The 19,490-nt window shown below is 33.4% G+C and overlaps 1 protein-coding gene and 1 long non-coding RNA gene across 10 annotated transcripts in view; one reads left to right on the top strand and one right to left on the bottom strand.

Annotated features, from left to right (window-relative positions):
- The window catches only part of ERBB4 (erb-b2 receptor tyrosine kinase 4), a 1,424,132-nt gene that overhangs the window by 702,969 nt on the left and 701,673 nt on the right, over nucleotides 1–19,490 (bottom strand). The gene's annotated exons all lie outside the window — the stretch shown is intronic.
- LOC103099859 (uncharacterized) overlaps nucleotides 3,185–19,490 on the top strand; it is a 52,224-nt gene continuing 35,918 nt past the window's right edge. For 5 of the 6 annotated variants that reach the window (XR_001624325.2, XR_001624329.2, XR_008914118.1 and 2 more), the window contains exons 1-3: nucleotides 3,185–3,289; nucleotides 7,942–8,040; nucleotides 18,870–19,025. This is a non-coding gene — a long non-coding RNA (uncharacterized LOC103099859). Of the gene's footprint in view, nucleotides 3,290–7,941; nucleotides 8,041–18,869; nucleotides 19,030–19,490 lie in introns of all 6 variants that reach the window. The other variant, XR_008914119.1, reaches the window with a different exon arrangement.

The raw sequence follows: 19,490 nt of genomic DNA, 5'->3' as shown, positions 1-19,490 counted from the left end.
TCAGCATCTCCTGTGTGTGGTACCCTCTAGTTCCTTTGATGATCTATCAACATAAAATTATATTTTTATTTTCTCTGATCCTCTAGAAATCTGTTTTCCTAAAATCTAGGGTATTGGGGGTCTATTCTCTATCTTGGCTATTAAGTAATATCATTTGACATGTTTTTCTGCCAAGATTTTCATTAAAAAATTTCCCCAACTCCAATTTTTCTTATTTGTTATTATTAAACTTGGTGTATCAAATCCATTTTTCCCCTTCTAACTTCCAAGAGTCTTTCTTTAATTTTAATTGTTACTCAAATATATAAATCTACATTATTAAATTTTTTTTAAATGTACAAAATTTTCATCTCAACTTTCTAGCTCAGTGGTTTTCAACCTTTCTATTGCCATGACCCCATAATACAGTTCCTTATGTTGCAGTGACCCCAAACCAAAAAATTATTTTGGTGGCTACTTCAAAACTGTAATTTTGCTATAGTTATGATTCAGAATGTAAATACTTGATATGCATTATGTATTCTCATTGCTAGAAATTAAGAGGTTGAGAACCACTGTTCTAGCTGTCTCTGAAAGAGAAATCTCTTCAACTGTAGTTCCATGTACATTTTAGTCTTCCCTTTAACATTTTCCTATTTTGTTTTCTTCACATTTATCTCATAGTCAAAGGATTCTATTTTTCCAATCCCAGATACATCAAGGGTTTGTACTTTGTTTTCTAGATACAATTCTGTCCAAATGCTTCAAAAATCTGTACATTATTCCATCATAAAAACATTCTACTCACTCCTCATGTTAAAAGGTATCACTTTATTCACCCCCACAAAGGAGACCAAAAATAGTAATTATCTGACAGGTAATATTAAATATTAAGTAACAGTGTTTAATCTATTTGGGAATTTTTAATGGTACTTTCTGTTTTTTCTGTGAATAAAAATATCATATATTTTATCTATAAGCTAATAAACACTGAATAATTATGTGTCAGGCAATATGTTAAGCATGGGGGAATCCAAAGGGAGTTAAATACCTCCAGCTCTTCAAGATCTTCCAATCTGAGTAGAGAGATATCATACAAACGAGCTAAGAACAGGATAATTAAGAAATAATCAAAAGAGGAAAGGTGCTAAATTAGAAGAGAATGGTTAAAGATTATTGCATTTATTTTGCTAGCACTAGCTAGGTTTTGTTTTAGAGGTCTTCATATACAGAAAAGATGTATTCAATTTCTTAACAGGAATTCAAATGATGGGATTAAGGTGAATTGACCTATTAATTTCTTAACTTGAAGTTTCTATTATTTATAATATTATTCATTATTATCCTTATAATATGCAATAACAACTGCTAGTAGAAGATACTTCTTTCTACAAAAGATCCATGGTTAGACTAAAAAAATAGAAACATATACACATATATTCCACAAAACATTACTGAAAAATATGATAGCATCCTTGGCAGATCTGTTCTAACCCTGAATCTTCCTGCTACTAAACAATTTCTAGCTTTTGAATAAAGGGTCTGCCTAGGCAATGTTCATGTAGATTTCAGTGTGGGCAGTGAAATGAAAAACATTTGCAGCAATGTGAAGAGCATTATTATCATAAAATACCAAAAAATGGCTATGAGGTTAGCAGAGTTCAGGTTGTGGGAGTTCCTCCAATTTCAGTGTGCTTTTGGGTATTGTTTGCAGTAGAATTGTTTTCAGCAGAGTCCTAGAGGAATTTCTGGGCTGTTACCTTAATCTTCTGAAGATTTAAAAACACAAAACCAAAAATGAAACAAACTATAAAGTATGCATTTATTATAAGATTGAACAAGCTTCTTTTCTATCAGTTTTAAATAATGAGAGTATATTATACTGGATGCTGAAGGAGCTGCTGAAGAAGTTAGACTGAGGGCAAAGCAATGGGTCACCTAGCTCTGGCTCCATTCCACTCTCTCCAAGTGAAGTCTTTCTCATCTACAACTCCTGGAGGTCATCTTTCAACAGTGACTCACAACCAGCACAGGGGCCATGATGTTTCCTGTGTCCCTGCATTATCAGTTAGACTGAGGGCAAACCGTATTCTCAAACAGAGGAGGTTACATTCATGCAATCAATCCACAGCACTTATGGAATGTGGCAATGAGGAGCCAGCCAAACTTTTTTTGTGTGATAGACTCTACATAAGATTCTCAGAGTTATTCTGAATGTGCATTTCCACATTGTACTTTCCTGGCTCCTCCTAACTCTAACATAAAGCATTAGGAAAAGAATAACCTCTTTCCCTGGTTTCTAAGGAGGGGACAGCATCAGCAGTTTTCTTTGTGGTCCTAGCTTTCAAAGTAAATAACATAAGCAAAAGAAAGAGAGAAGAGGAAAAGGAAAAGGGGGTCTAATAGAGGGAGTGTGGCTTGAGCGTGGTCATAATACAGAATTCTTCAGGTTGCTGCTGAACTAGGAAGACAAAGATACGATGATTTTAGCAATAGAAGCATCATCTGATCTGTTTGAAGGAATTAATACCTTTGTTTCAAATTGTGGTTTGGTCCTGCATCATGTCCAATTCTTCAATGTAATGAAGGGACAAAGGAAAAATCAGGACCCTCATGCTGATTATGATTCACTGTTGAAAGGTTCAACCCAGAATCTGTAGATTAGAAAGACTTCATTTGGAGAATGAAGCACAGACCAGATCTCTGTACCTTGTTGTTCGGTTTCCATATTGTCCAAAGTCTAGACAACCAATGCATAAACTTTATTCCCAAGACCCCTAAATATTCTTAAAAAGTGAAGAAGACAAAGAGCTTTTGTTTATGCATGTTATAATTTAGTCCATTCACCATATTATACATTAAAATGAATGAGCATTATTGTGAACACATTTATTTTTACATTGATTATTCCCTAAAAGGAATCCTTAGGCAGTGATGTAGAACCTTTTAGAAATGGAGTGCTGTGCCCTCCCACTGAGTGCCGGGGGTGCCCCACTCCCCCTTACCGTACATAGGGGAGGGAGAAAGCGCTCCCATTGGGCTGCTAGGCAAAGAGGAGGGTGAAGTGAGGAATGTCCTCAGTGAGCTGTAAAAAGGAATTTTTATTCCTTTTTCAGTTTAAGGGGTGGGGGAGGCTGGAGGTCCTCTTACCATAGAGATGTGTAGGGATTAACCAGCTCACAGTGACAGGAAGTAGAAACCATAGAAACAGGAAGGAGGAACCATAGAGAGAGGAAGTAAGGTAGAAAAAGGGGATAGGGCAGCAGTCGGTTGTTTGGTCTGTCAGTTGCTGGGAAGTTGGCTGCTGGGTGTGAGTTTGTGGTTGGGGGTTGGTTGCTGGGGGTGTGGGTTTGTCATTAATTGGTGGTTGGGATATATGTGAGCTGAGCTGAAGGATGATTAGCTGGATTTTGGCAGTTATGGAAATTATAGGTGGATACAGGCAGTTATAGGTAGTAATTCTAGGTAGTCATAGGTATTATAGGATAACTAGTATAGACATTAGGAAGTTTTCTCTCTCTAACTTTTTCTATAGTTCTCTTTTACTTTATTCATTTTTACTATATTTTAATTAAACTAAATTGTTAATTGTTAAAAGCTGCTTTCTCTGGCTTAAAGGGATAATATTCATTTATAACTCTACTATATACTCATTAAAATTAAATTATTAAAAGCTGCTCTCTTATTTTGTCAAAACCCCTATTTTAACCCTCACAGAGTGTAGAGAAGGTGAGGGGAATGGCCATCTGTGAGCTGCCACCCTTACCCACTATGTTCTCCCATTGGGCTGCTAGGCAGAGGGGCAGGGGATGTGAAGAAAAAATGTCTCCAGTCACAGTGGAGAGGGGAAGGGGAATCAACTCTGCCCAAGTCCCTCTGCCTTTCTAGTAAGGAACTGGAGGGTGGGGGTGGGAGGGAGGGAGGGCAGTCACATGACCACCAGGATTTCTCTCCCTGTCATCTCTGGCACCCATGCCATATGTTTAGCATCACTGCCTTAGGGACTCTCAAACCACATGTTGAGGAATATTAGCCTAACCAACCACTTGAGAAGTAACAACTGGTAATGGATAAAAGGGTGCAAAATATAACCCAAGGAAAATTAGGTGGCTAAATTAACAGAGTGCCAGGCCTTGAGACAGAAGGACCTGATTTCAAGTTTAATATCTGATAGTTCCTAATTCTATGTCTGTGTGCAAGGCACTTCATTCTATTTGCCTAGTTGATACTTAAATCAATTCTAAACAGAAGGTGAGGGTTTAAAGAAAAAAGAAAATACAATACAAATATTATCTATATCATACTAAATGCCATTTAACTTTTACTTTTTAAGAAAAATGTGCTCCATTATATTATTTTCAAATTATTATTTTATGTTAAGGTGAAAGATAAAGCTGCTGCAGACAACTAAAGAAAGCAAGTCTTCCATTTTCAAAACAGCTGAATAGATATAGCAGAGATAGATTGACTGTTATTGCCTGTGTATGCTACAACTTGAAAGGAGAAAAAAAGAAAGCAACAATACAAAATATCACATTGTGTTCTTTGAAAGTCATTAAATGCTTTAGATCAGTTCATATATCCTCTTCAATATGTATAAAATTCCTCAAAAATTAATTTTTCAAATTTCATTTTTCTGATGAAGCTATTTTTTATGCCTTTCATTTTTTAGTGAATGGCAAATTTATTGAGAAAATATAGTCTGTAGATTATACTGTTATTCATTAAATGGAATTAAATGTCATTGTTTAAAATACTTATATATCATTTAGGAGTTTTATAACACAAGACCTATCATTTACAGTTTGTTAAATATGGAGCTTGGAGAGTTTTCTAGCACATGTTTTAGGTATCATGCTTTGGTAAAGTGCTTAATTGTCCAAAGCTCACATCAGATATCTCCATGATTAGTAGAAGTAAAATAGGTTGCTTGAAGCCCTCCTTTGCCCCATTTCAATAAGAGACTCCCAGGTGCTTAAAACCAGAAATCCATAGGCTTGGACCTCCACCTCAGCTTGGAGCCAGATTCATCACAGCTCATTAGAATAGAGAAATCGACCCATGTACCACAATCATAAGATGCAAGTCTGGGAGGAAAAGGTTAAGGACCAATAAGGAAATCTTCTCAAATTCTATATGAAATTTCTAATAATGGAAAAGAAATATGAAATGATGGAATCAAATTGTTTTCCATATTAAAAGTATTCAAAAGGTTTTAGGTATGATAACAAAGTGTTATTGTTCTTAAATACAACTTTGCCCTTATACAGAGGCCCAGATTTTTATTTTGTTTTTACCAGATTCAAAGTTCAACATTCTTTCCATTGCACCATGGTGAGTGAGCCCCATCTGTGAGACACACACACACACACACACACACACACACACACACACAAAATGTGTCTACAATCTAGTTAGGGAAACAAGGGCACAGATAACTAATAGAGAAGTATCTAATGAGAATACTGGACAATATCACTGGCTAAATCTGAAAAACTGGCTAGACACTGATACTGGTATAACAAAATGGTGGGACTTTCTTCTCCCCCTGTAGAAAACTCTATTTTAATTATGCACTCTGGTGATTCATTAGAGCAAACTTTCTGTATTTTTTTTCATTGCCTTTCATTTCCAACACTTCTGCAATCAAGAAGAAAGGAGAAATTAACACCTGTAATTTTTTTTGTTTTTTGTTTTTAGATGCATTTTCCTTTATCAGATATGTACCCACATTAAAATAATGCTTGAGCATGAATCTCTGTGTGAAATGCAAAATATAAAATTGAAACATTTTTATGATATGAAATATAGACAAATTTTTATTTATTCAGCAGCAAATCATGGTATAGAACTGAAGTTAAAAAATCTATAGGTAAACAATTACCTTATTTTCTTAAAGTATAAAAATGATTGCTCTTTATTGCTTTGGACATTAAGTGAAATTTGATCTTTAGCTGAGGGTGTGTGAGTTGGGGACACACAAATATTTACAGTAAACATCATAGTTCACTTTGTTAAAAAACTGTTTAGTTGCTTAAGAAAGGGATATTATAAGCATATACAAATTATAACCATATATGGCTTGGTTTATGACTATGATTTACTATTAAAGAAAGAATAGAGAGACACACAGTATTACTAAGCAAACTGAAATTGATCAAAAGAGAATTTAAATTGAATTCTTTGAGTCAGATAAAAATTATGATTCCCCATATTCATGATACTTTTAAAGTATCTTTTTATACTATCTTAGAATTTTTATTCTTTTCTAAAAAAGATAATTGTCTCATATAACATAGTATTTAATAATGATTTTAATATTTGTGCCTGTGGAGTATCTTTCTTATACAGGAATATAAAAGTTCCAATTATTTTGTTATGTCTAGAGTTTATCTAATTTTATTGACTGTCATAATTAAAATGACTTGGAATACAATACTAGTTGATTTTGTGATAAAATAATTAATAAGAATTAATTCATTTAAAAGTCATTAGCGTAAGTAATTTTTTCTTCTAGCTGTCAATTTCTGCCTTTTTAAAATGCATATTGTTATCATATAAGGTAATAAACTATTCAACTACCCTTGACTGTTAGAACATACGGAATGCTCATCTTTTCTGCAAAATGAACTCTGAGAATATTTTATGCTTTGATCACTTTCTCATGTAATAACAATTAAAAGACTCATTTTACTACATACGTTTGTTTTTTAGAGTATATAATATTACTGTATCCCTCTTCTTAAACCTATCAGTGGTTCTTACTTGGCCAACTGAATTGCATTTAGATGAATCAGATTAGAATTTAAAGCTCTCCACAATCTGTTGCTAACCTACTTTGTTATATTCACTTTATACTACCTCCCTTTTACATATTTAGAATCATAGGAGTAGATAGATAAATTTTAAAGGGCTTTCTGAGGCCATTTTCTCCAAATATTTTATTCTAAAGATATGGAAACTGAGTCCCAGGGAAGTTAAGTGATTTGTTTAAGTTTGTATATCTAGTAAGCTTTGGAGGAGAAGTTTTACTTCAAACCTGGTGCTTTTGCCACTATGATATGCTGGGATGAACCCCTCTCTTCCCAAACTATTAGTACATTAATACCTATCCTTTAAAGTCCAATGTACATGCTCCCTCCTCTTCAAAGTCTTCCTCATAATAAGGTCATCAAAATTCACAGAGGATTGTTTGGAGCATATCTAATGAACTTACATATTATTTCATATCATAACTAGCTCTATATTTGTCATATCCTACTTTCCAGGACACTCTCAGTTCCATGAAGGTGAAAATTTCGCCTTATTTATATCCTTTATTACCTGGCAAAAAAGGTGTCTGATAAATGTTTGTTCAATTAAATAGAATATGACTTTTTAGTCTGGGAAAAATGGAGATTGAGAGGTAAATACATTAACATTTATTTAAGATCACCATGAGAATAGATATGGTAAACATGGGCTTTTTCTTAAATTCTTAAAAAATATTGTTAGCCAGTACATATCTCTTGGTGTTTTGAAAACACTATTTTTAGGACAAACTGAAAAGAAGTCTTGTTTACTGTGTAATAAATATAGAAACAAATAAATAAATGAATAAATGTATATATGTGTATGTACCTATACATGTACCTATATACATACATTATATATAATTTTATATTATATAAACATATAATATCAAATGCACAGCTGGTATAGGCTGACATTAAACATATTTGTGTTTAAAAAGAGGGAAATAGATGAGTGACACATAAAGGATTATTAAGTGGAAATTAGTGATATTCAAGGAATGTTTTGTAATATAACAGCTATACTATCCTACAGATATATTTCCCTTGTTATCCCTTTTAGAAACAAAATATGAGGTTGCATAATCAGTCTTTTGACTAAATTTGTTTGGAAGCTCAAGTAAAACAACAAACTACAACAATTTTTTTTCTTTTTCTTTTGCTTTTTTAGTGTGTTTGTTGAAAGAAGAATGATCTATTGGAGAGTGGAACCATAGAACTGAAGCTTTGATCCTATGTTTCATTATCTATCCTTTGGTTCAAAATGAAGGTAATAACAATTCTAATCCCTAACTCACTAGGTAGTAAAAAGAAATGTAATAGATTATTATGATTATTCATACTATGTTAAATAATGCCATTGCAAGCTGAAATAGTTCATATAGCTTCCAATCTTGTGTATTTAATTTTTAAGTATTGGCACAATAAGAATTATAATATACTTATGGTTTTCAAAGCAACCACAAACTATACAAAATAACTTTTATATATTTCAGGCACTTGAACTCCATTGAATTCCATTAAGTGCAAGTGTATACTGAGAGTAACTTTAATATATTGTCACAAAATTAAACAAGGGAACATTGAAGAAAAATCAGATGAATTGATGACCACCATTTAAAATGAGCATTTTCGCAAAACCAGTTTACAGCTGTTTGACTTTCAAATGTTTATTTATGTGTTAAATCAAATCTTCTTCTAAATGGGAGGATTTCATTCCAATTTATTTTATACTATATTACATCAATTCCTTTTGTGCTAAAAATTAATTGATTCCATTTTAAAACCCCAGTTTACTAACATCCCACCAGAAAAGCTATCTACATTTCTATTATGTTATAGATTCTCACTTTAGTAGACTTTAGAGTGACATTTAATATCTATATGGTAATGTGGAATCTATTCACAATACCTTTAGCTAGGAGACTCCCTTAAATTTTGACCCAATTTAAAGCAAAATAATAGTGCTGAATCACAAGGTACAGGAAAATTTAATTTATATTAGCTAGAATAAAATAGTTCACAGGTAGTTCTGATCAAACTGATAACAATATAAGATAAGCCTTTTTGTATAACTGGAAGGTTTATTTTTTATTTGAATTTTTACAACCATAGTTGCAAAATGTATTGTGGCATGAAGATATCACTTCACTTAGCACCAGAAAGCCTTGGGTTAACTCAGTTCTAATGTAATCACTGGATCCTGAGCAAGTTGCTGAATTTTTCAGTTGTAAATTTCAATTCTATTCAAATAAAAATTTAAAATTATGTACTATCAGGAGGACACTGCACTAGCTTCAAGGGGAAAGGCAAAACAAACTGAATATGATGCTATATTTGTTCTCCTAGTTATTGTGTTGGAAGGTTTATAGCACAAAAAATTCTAATAGTAATTCCATTTCTGAAGCACTTTTACTTTAGAAAAATGCTTTACTCACAATATTTCTAGTTACATTGCTCATAATGCTTTTATTTGAGTTATTTGCTGATAGTGTAGAAGGAGTTATAATTGAGCCTATGTGGCATAGTACACTGAATATCAAGTGAAAAGCGTTTCTTTTTTCCCCTTGTTTTGGCTCTGTAATGATAAATAAGGCTTTTCCCAGCCTCACTCATGTTAAATTTTCACATCTGTAAAATGCAAATTAAATTTAAATATAATTTTAATTATAAATATTAACATAAGGAAGAGGTAATAATATCTTATGACCAGGATCTAAATAAGGAAGGCCTGGTACCTTCCTCTGATACACATTAGCTGTATGGTAATGACACGCCACTTAAAGTCTCCTACCTAAGATTGCTACCATTATAATTTTGAGATGTTATTTATCTGCATGGTTCTAAACTGAGAGTTCACACTGGAAAAAGCACAAAACCACCACAATAACATGTGGATAACCTTTACTGTCATCTGACATTAGTAACCACAACCAGAACATGTGTCACTTTTATCACCTTTACTTGGATCAAAAAATTAAATGAACCGAGTGACAGATGCTCAACCAAAGTCGAGACTTGTAGAATATTGATATTAGGGTACTAGATATGAAAGAATCCTTTGGTATGTTCAAATTAATGTTCCTGGAGATGAGGAATGTTTTTGTGTCAGTGGCTATCACCTTGGCAGATTTCCCGACACAGAACAGGGAACTATGAATAGAGAGAGGGGTACTGATAGATACTAATAGGAGATGAGTAGAAAAAGGCTGTCCTGTCCTGGGAAGGGTAAGCAATAAATTTTGCTCACCCATGATTCCATCCAGTGTAAATGAATGTTCTTCAAAGAAAGTCAACTCATTTAAAAAATCATCCCACCTGTCAGACTAGATGGAGAGACATGAAGCAACGTTTTCAATCAAAAGTTTAGATTGACTTTGAAATCTGTTCCCTGTAGGAATAGTATAGAAATCAGTCTCCAATATCAATAAAGCAAAGATTTGACTTTCTCAGCAAAAATTCAAATGAAGTGTGTTGTTTGCTTGTTTATTTTCTAACACAGCTAATTGTAATGTAATCTTTAGAGTTCTGATTACCACCATGTAAACCACTCACCTTTTACATCACTGTCTTTAACTTTTATTTCCTTTCCTTTTTTTTGTCATAATTATTTTTAAAGGGCTAGTATGTTAATATTACTTGTGCAAGATTTTAGAAGCCTCTATAGCCTGATTTGGAGTTTATGGGTTTCACAAGATAGTTTGTGTCTTTGAGAACATCAATCCATTTTCAGATTTCATTAATTATTGTCAAACTTTTATAAGAAGTTAAAGGAGGGTTTTTTTTTAAAATAACCAATGAATTTGAACTTATGGGTGGAGTAATCCTTAGCTAGAGTTATTATTAGGGGAGTCTTAAACAACTTATTACCATAGGAAAGTCTGCCTGCAAAGAGTTTAACTTGAATGGCAAATTAAAAATAAACTGTCTCTCTCTATGGATTTATATTTATATACATGAATGTATTTATATGTGCACAAATGCACACATATATAGGATCATACATACATAATTTATATTCATATGAGAAAAAATAGATTTAAATGTAATTTTTTAAAAAAAGCTTTGTCCTTTCTTCCCTTAAAGGTTCAAGTTAAAGAAATTGCATTTATGGGTAGAATAATCCATACCTAGAAATGTTATTAAATGTCTTAAATGGCTCATTATCACAGGAAGGTCTGCCTGCAAAGAGCTTAGCCTGAGTGACAAAGAAGTTAAAAATAAACTATATATATATACATAAATGTATATACTTATAATAATAAATATGGATGCATTTTATATGTAATTAAATAAACATTTGTCCTTTCAGTCATTATGCATGCAAACTACCAAGATAAATCCATACATTATGGTAAGGGGCAATGTACTATGAAAAAGAAGAAGAAACAATCATTCCCAATGAAATGAACTCTCCAAAACTTTCAAAACACTAAATAAAACTGCTTCATTGAAAAAAATCAAATCCCAATGAGGCAAAGATCCATGGAATTCTTCCTATTTAAAGAAAGTATTTTTTAAAATCATCAATATGAATTTAATGGAAGTAGAGATTTAATTATCTTCAATGTCACTGTTTAAACAAAACTCACTTTGGAAGTAGCACATGCAGACTCAGGCATGTTGCTTCGAGATTATTAATAGATGTGGAGAAGAAATAGAAATAATTATGTAGATTTGAAAGATATTACAGATATGATAGAAGAACACAAGAGGATATAAGGGTTGATGAAAATAAAGGGTATTTCAATAGACTGGAGGAAGTGATTTTTAAAAAACAGTCCTTAAAGTAAATCACGGAAATTAAAGTGAAATCACAAAGCGTTTACAGTACAGGCCAAATTTCATAGAGGCAGCTGTGGCTCAGTGGTTAAGAGTACTAGGCCTGGAATTAGTAGAATATAAGCTCAGATCAGATATTTCCTATCTGTCATTCTAGGCAAATTACCTAATCTCTGATTGCTTGATAAAAAAAGGATCCAGTGGAGGAGGAAATGGCAAATCATTCTAGTATTCTTGTCAAAACCCCATGGATAACTATGGTCCAGAGTAATGAAGAGTTGGATATGTCTGAACCTCTGCATCAGTCAACAAAATCAAGAACTTAGCAAAAACCTTTTAAGCCAATATTTAGACAGCAGAAATTAGAAATAGAAATGTACAGAATCACAAAATCATAAGTTATCATTTGAAACAGAAAATATAATATGCAATATTTGTGTTAATGAAATCTAACAATATTAGAAAAAGTAAATTTCGATGTGTACATATTTTCTGGAGAGTTTATCAATATATTATTAATATCAATGTGGCTTGTAGGGCTCTCAACATCTTGGCTCTATAATCTTCCTTCTGATCATTCTTTCACATTACTCTCCTTCATCCAACTTTATTTTCTGGGCAAACTAATTAGCTGTTCTCTAAACTTATATGTTTGATGCTATTTATTTGTCAAACTTCATGTTATCTTCTTAATTAGAGACTGAATGCTATTTCATATTAAGTCATTCTAAATTCATTAATTCATTGGAGAAACATCCGTTAAAAATGCTTATTTTATATTGTGTATGACTTTCTATTTATAATGGGCATCATATTACTTCCTTTCTCAGTGTCTGGGGGAGTGGCTGGAGAGAGGAAAGAATTTGGAACTCATTTTTAAAAAATGAATGTTATAAAAGGGGGATGTGCTAATTTTGGCCACAGACCTAAATTAGGCACTAGAGGAGAAAAAAATTCTAGTCATGACTGTTGCTACATTAATGGATAGACTAGAGGGCCTAGAATTGGAAAGACTCACCTTTCTGAGTTCAAATGTAACTTCAGTCACTTAGTAACTTTGTGACTGTGGGCAAGTCACTTAAATGTTTGCCTCAGTTATCTTATGTAAAGAAAATGGCAAACAACTCCAATATCTTTGGTAAGGAAAACCCAGATGGAGTCACAGTCAGACATAATTGAAAAAGACTGAACAACAACAAAAAATGATGTATTTGGACAGGCTCAGTACATAGAAAGCTAGGCCTGGAGTTGGGTGGTCCTGGGTTCAAATGTGACCTTAGATACTTTCTAGCTGGGGCTTGGCAAATCACTTAAACTCAATTGCCTAGACCTCACTGTTCCTTTGTCTTGGAAACATTACTTATTATTCATTACAAGAAATATAGTAGGGGCTTTTTAAAAACGATCTATTAATTTATCATTATGGATACTACCTTCTTTGACATAGACAGCAGATTCTTTGTCCTAGAGATCTCCTAAGAGTTTCTATAAGTGAAAATTGTATCAGCCTCAAATTATTTGGGGGATAAATTGCACAAACTTACCTAGTCAAGTTCACAAATAAAAGATCTAAAGCCTGCCACTAGATTCATGAAGTCCTACTGCTATATCTATTTCATTATTGCTGTGATTTTTTGAGATTCTGAGACCTTCTGTATATTATTTTCTGTGTACCACAAATGAAATCTCGGATTCTCTCTCAGTAACTTTGAACAGGCCTTCTTCATCTTCTTTCAGGTATGGCCCATACATTACCCCCTCCAGGTATCCTTTCCTAATCCCTCAATTATTACTGTGCTACTACTTCAGTATTCTAAGACAGTACAAAGTAATAACACGTATTTTTTAATCTTATATATAGATTAGTATATAATATGTATTATGTTACACACACACACACACATATATATATGATAGAACAGTGATTTAGGTAGAGGAAGTATTTTGGAAATTAACTAATTTGAAATTAAAGTTCAGGTGGCTTAAAACACTTATCCAAGACATCACAGGAAATAAATAGCATGACTGGGATTTGAACTTAGTCCAACTCCAAAAGCCATTCCACTATATCACATTTCATATTTATAGTGTATACCATTTCCCTGTTGCCAAATCTATATAGTAGTAGACTGAAGAAGAAAAAGAAGGGAAGGAGAAAAAATAATATAATCAATAGTTTTTAATTTTATTGTAAGATTTTCAAGCTATTTTACATGTTATCTAATATTTTTCTTTTCCTCAAGAGAAGACTTTTCTTTTATCTTTCTAACCCTAATATCTATTGCAGTGAAGTGTAATGTGGGTCCCTAAATTTAGGAAGCACGATGATCAACTGGAATATAGTCCAATGGGGACAAAGAGGATTTAAGAAGATTTGAAACAAGAAGAGAACTGGTTCAAATACTCTTTCTGCAGAAACTGTCATAGAAAAAAAAGGATTAAAATTAAACTGCTTGGTCCCACTGGGCAAAATCAGGACCAATGGGGAGAAACTACAAAGAGATAGATTATTGTTTCAGACAAGACAGAAAGCTCTAACAACTAAAGCTGTCTTAAAATGAAATGGACTTACTCAAGGGACAGTATGTCCTTTTGATAATACATATGTTTAAGCAGAGAAGAGGTTTTCACTTGTCAAGAATGTTGCAGCAGAGATTCATGTGTTAGATTAGAGGTTGTGCAATGATGTCTAAGGTCCAAATTCTGAAATTCTATGAGCTTGTTATTCTGATGGACTCAGCCTATAATAGGCTCAGATTTCATCCTGTTGCTCTCTAAGAAGGGGGTTGGGTTAAGAGAAAAGTGCGTATCCTCTATGTCCCTGTGGAATACTGGGCAGACAAGACTGGTTGATAATTATCCAACAAGTTGCTGAAGAGCCTTTGTCTAGGGACAAGCATGTACCCAGAAAATTGCATTAGTTAAGAGGTTACTGAGATCCAGGTAATTGATGATATCCACCAGTCATAGATCAGTCTTTCAAAAGACATATCTGAACAGTATCCATTGATTAAAATAACTTGATAGTTTCAGAGGAAGGAACAAAACATTATTTCAAAACAAAAATGATAAACCTTATATTTGGAATTGAGTTTATTCATGTGCTCAACTTTAAAATGACCCAATTTTGAGTAGATAAATTAGAGCCTTGAAAATCCCAGAATCTCAGAGTTGAAAAAGGAACTCAGTGGTCATACCTGAACAAGAGGCTGTTTTCCAACATCCCTGCAGGTGATCATTCAGACTTTGCATGAAGGCATCTGGTCTTACCTAAGTGACTAAATGTTGACAGCTCTACACCAAATGTTAGAAAGTTTTTACTTGCATCAAATGTGATTTTTTATCACTATCTTCCACTGTTGTTCCTTACACTTTCCTCAAGGGTCAAACAGAACAAATCTAACCACTGTCTCACATGAAAAGCATTCATGTATACTAAGACAAATACTGTATCTCTCCTGAATCTTTCCCTTTTCAATTAAAAAAAATACTCTTAAATTAACTGACATAGTACCATGGTGCACAGCACACTGGGCTTGGGGCTTTTCCAGTTCAAAGCTTGCTTCAGACACTTAGCAGATGTGTGACCCTGGGCAAATCATGTAACCCTGTTTGCCTTAGTTTCCTCTTCTCTAAAGTGAACAGAAAAAGGAAATTGCAGATCACTCCTGTATCTTTGCCAAAACAAAAACAAAAACAAAACCCTCTAAATGAGGTCATAAAGAGTCAAACATGACTGAAAATAAATGAACAACAATAAAAATACAGATATGGCATGATCCCTCGTATTGTTTTCTTCTGAATCTCAAAAAGTGATGTTCAGAACTAAACATAATACCAGAGAAGTGCAATTCTACCACAGTACAGTATTAATTCCTTTAGCCTTAAATAGATCTTTTTTAAGGCACTCTAGGACGCAATTTATATTTTTGGGTAGCATATAACTTTAAATTTTAAGTCATTTTTTAAAGTCATTTTGTACTTTCACTCTTCTAGAGCTCCCAAGTTTTTTCAGGCAAACTCTTATCTTTATTTCCACTTGAAGAGATGATTGTTGAAATCCACAGAAAAGATTATGCATTTGTTCCTACAAAATGTTGATAGATTTGGTCCACTCTAATTTGGGGCATTGAGATATTTTCCAATCCTAACTGTCATTCAGTGTCATTCCACTAATAATTACTCTTTGAGGCTAGTCTTTTGGCCAATTACAAATGTGTGGAGAGAAAGTTGAGAAATGGGACTGTGGCAAAATTGTGGAGTGTGTTGAGTCCTTAACTTGTATCTTGGAAAACTCAAAATAATGAATCATGATACTAAAACAATAAAATTAATATTTTAGAAATGTTAACCTGGTTATAGAATATAGAGCTGAGGGAGATTTGGCTGAGATAAAAATAAGGAATATAGACCCGGTAAACAGGTATTATACTAGTAGAGATAGTAATATTTAAAATGTAAACTCAGCAGCATATGGGAAAGAGAACCATTTTGAAAGAAGGGTCAGAAGACTGCTAGAATGTGAGTTCCTTGAGAGTAGAAATTAATTCATTCTTTGCATTTCTATCTCTACCACTTAGCAAACACAGAGTCTGGCACATGGTGTTTCGAAATGCTTATTCATTGATTGATGCATTGATTAATAGTGACTAGTTAAACATGAGAATTAAGGAAAAAAAAAACTAATAACCTAAGTTTGGCCAATTGAGGAAAAAGCAAAGTGTGAAAATCCCTGAGAGAAATAGAAAAATCAGAAAGGAGTGTCAGCTTTAGGGATTAAAATAATGTTTTGTTTTAGATACAGGGAGTTAAAAGTAATTCAAATGTCCAGAAATAATCTTTAAAATTCTGAAAATTAGGGAATCATTATTGAATTGTTTCACTTTAACATGCTAAATCTCATGTGTATCTTTAATTATCACTACACAGTGAAAAAAGCCAATGACTAAAGTGCACATCTTGCCTCCTTGAAATTGCTTAAATCTTACAGAAAGCAGATACTTGACTTCTTGGTTCATCAGTGAACAGTGACTAGTAGATCTTTTATTGTCTTTCTATTTTTAATCTAGGCATAATTTGTCATGAATAAGGCTTTTAGAATCAATGATCCATAATTTTTAGCAGATTTATGTCATCTTATTTCGAGGTTTACTGACTCATTCTGGAATCTGATTAAATATGGTGGCAGTGAGAGCTTACATGCTGTATCTTAGTTAATTAAAAAAAAATCAAACGAGTTGACAAACCTGTCTCATGGACACAAAGATATAATGAAGCAGCGGGATACAGCAGTGTTTTTGTTTTATTCACACATAAGGACTTTACTTATATGAGAAAGAGCAAAAGATGGAGTTCATGACCAGCATTACTCAATGAAACAGAGTCAGATGCATGGCAGGGGTACTGTGAGATTGCAGTCAAATCCGCAACAATGGAGACTATGAGAAAATCAGAAAAAGTAACAGTTGTAAAGTTAAGTTCTGTAAAAGAATGACAAGAATTGTAGCAACAAGTTCCTCATAGTAATTTCTGTCTTCATTCCACATAAAGGTGATAATCCTTACTCCCTGCCCTGTAAGAGTCATTTACGAAGATGATGTCCCCATACATCAAGGAAATGTGGACATTCCTCCAGTTTCATTTAATTATATATACTTATGTGTGTGTATATATATATATATATATACACATACATACAAATAATATATGTTTTAATGATCTAAATCCATCTATTCATTTTCCTCAAGACACAAAGTTCTCAATACTTTTGGGTTATATTTTTTTAAACCCTTACCTTCCATCTTAGAATCAATACTATGTATTGGCTCCAAGGCAGAAGAGTGGTAAGGGCTAGGCAATGGGAGTCAAGTGACTTGCCCAGGGTCACACAGCTCGGAAGTGTTTGAGGCCATATTTGAACCTAGGACTTCCTCTCTCTAAGCCTACCTCCCAATCCAGTGAGCCACCCAGCTGGTCCCTGGGTTATATTTTTTTAATGTAACTAAGACTAAAAATAGAAATGCAACAACAGATGGGTTTTAATACTAAACAAGGGTTATTTTATAATTTGTTCCTATACAATGTTGTCATTACCAATGATACTTGGGTACTTCCATAATATTTTAAGGTTTTTTAAAAGAATAATGTGCTAATCAACTGATAAACATTTATTAAGTGCCTTTTTTGTGTCAGCCACTATGCCAAGTGCCAGAGTTACAAAAGCAGGCAAAAGACAGATATATATAAATATATATAAATCAAGCTCTATGTAGAACAAATGGGAAATAATAGCAAGAAGGCAATAGAATTCAGAGAATTGGAGCTTCTGATTAAAGAGGATATTTTTGATGGGACTTAAATGAAGCCAGGGATATTAGTAGGATAAGCAGAGGAGGAAAAAAATGTGAGGTCAGGGTAAAGCCAGAGAAAATGCCCAGAGCTAAAAGATGGAATGTATTATTCCTGGAATAGGCAGGAGGCCAAATGTCACTGGATCAAAAAGTAAATGTTTTAAAATAAGGTGTAAGATCAGAAAATGATCTATCAGGGAAAGAGCTGACTTTGAAGGTGAGCAAATACAGATTCAAGTTCTGCCTCTGACACATTATCTGTCTTCCTGGGCAAGTCATATAAATTCTCAGTGTTTTAGGGGATATTCTGCCTTTAATTTATTTTTTAAAATGTATTCTTTAATTTATAAAGAATTCCATTTGTAGAAATATTTTCCTTAACTGAGAGTTCCTTACATTAAGGGTTTCATAGGTACAAGACCAATTGTTTTTAAAGATTATTTATTTATTTCATTATTTTTGCTATTTGGCATACTCTAAAACAGCTCTTTATTTTTAAACTATGAAGAATAAGAAAATGGAAAATATTCACAAATTTTCGACAAAAGAAAGTGCCACTTTCAAAATCAGAGATTTCACTTTTTCTTCTTTCATGAGCTGTTGAATAATCTCATGGCTTCTTGCAAGAATGAAATTGCAATGATGAAGGAATCCAGTGTTAGAATATCAGGAGGTGAAAAACATGAGATCAGTGATGACAACAGTCCAGGGATTTTGAACCATGCAACAAATCTGGGAATGAGAAGCAAGAGACGGACAAGACAAATACATTGATTCTGAGGACTCCCTTGTTGTATCTCTGGGGTTTTTGTTGAATAACATTCATTTAATAGAGTAAAAAATCACCCCCCCCAAAATAGTCAAGCCTATCATTTAATGGATGATAATGGTGGTTATTCTGAGAGGCACAGCATGAATACTGATGCTATTTTTCTGTCAATCCTGTCTTGTAACCATGTTTCTGAAGAAGTTTGGCAACTGTGGTTTCATGAGTTGGAAAGCCTCCTGAGCCAGCACGCCAAAGGAGGACATGATTCATACTGAAGGAGGGAATCATACATGATCCCAGAGAGTCTGCCAGTCAAGAAAGCAGCCCTGCTTGAACTTCACCTAGAAGTAGCTAGTAGGTGCCGAATGAGTTTTAAACCTTCTTATGCACGGTTGTTCAAGATTATTGTTATTTTGTTATTGTTATTATTTAAGATAAGGAGAACAGCACTTATATAGTGCTTTAAATTTTGAAAAGCCCCTTGCACATATTTTCTCAGTTTATTCCCAGAACAACCCTACGAGGTAGATGTTATGTTTTAGTGTATGGCATACTCAGAGGCGAATTAAGCTTCCATATATAAAAGGCAGATCAGATTTGTTCTTCAATCCTACAAGAGTTGAAGCTGAAAAAAATGGGGTAGAAATTTAGGTTTAATTAATTAAAGGAGAAAAAAAACTTCTAAAAATTTGAGCTGATGAGTCAAATGGGATGTCTTTAGAAGGAGCATGTCTCTGTATGACTTCTAATCATATCATTTTATAGTTTTGATCAGAAAGCTGCTGAAGCTGGGGCTGATAGGCGGCTCAGTGGATTGAG

Source organism: Monodelphis domestica, chromosome 8 (genome assembly GCF_027887165.1).
Source record: "Monodelphis domestica isolate mMonDom1 chromosome 8, mMonDom1.pri, whole genome shotgun sequence".
NCBI lineage: Eukaryota > Metazoa > Chordata > Mammalia > Didelphimorphia > Didelphidae > Monodelphis > Monodelphis domestica.
The sequence above is the reverse complement of the archived record's forward strand: the minus strand, read 5'-3'. Positions and strand labels throughout refer to the sequence as shown.